Here is a 203-nt window from a genome sequence, read left to right as displayed (position 1 = left end):
TGTGTGTGTGTGTGTGTGTGTGTGTGTGTGTGTGTGTGTGCGCGCGCTTGTATGTGCGTGTGTGTGTGTGTGTGTGTGTGTGTGTATCTCTCTCTCTGTATCTGTGTGTGTGTGTGTGTGCGTGCGTGCGTGCGTGTGTGTGTGTGTGTCTGTCTGTCTGTCTGTGTGTGTGCGTGTGTGTAGCGCATATAGGCAAGGAGGTA

This window comes from Priapulus caudatus, unplaced genomic scaffold, assembly GCF_000485595.1.
Source record: "Priapulus caudatus unplaced genomic scaffold, Priapulus_caudatus-5.0.1 Scaffold221, whole genome shotgun sequence".
Taxonomy (NCBI): Eukaryota; Metazoa; Priapulida; class Priapulimorpha; order Priapulimorphida; family Priapulidae; genus Priapulus; species Priapulus caudatus.
The sequence above is the reverse complement of the archived record's forward strand: the minus strand, read 5'-3'. Positions refer to the sequence as shown.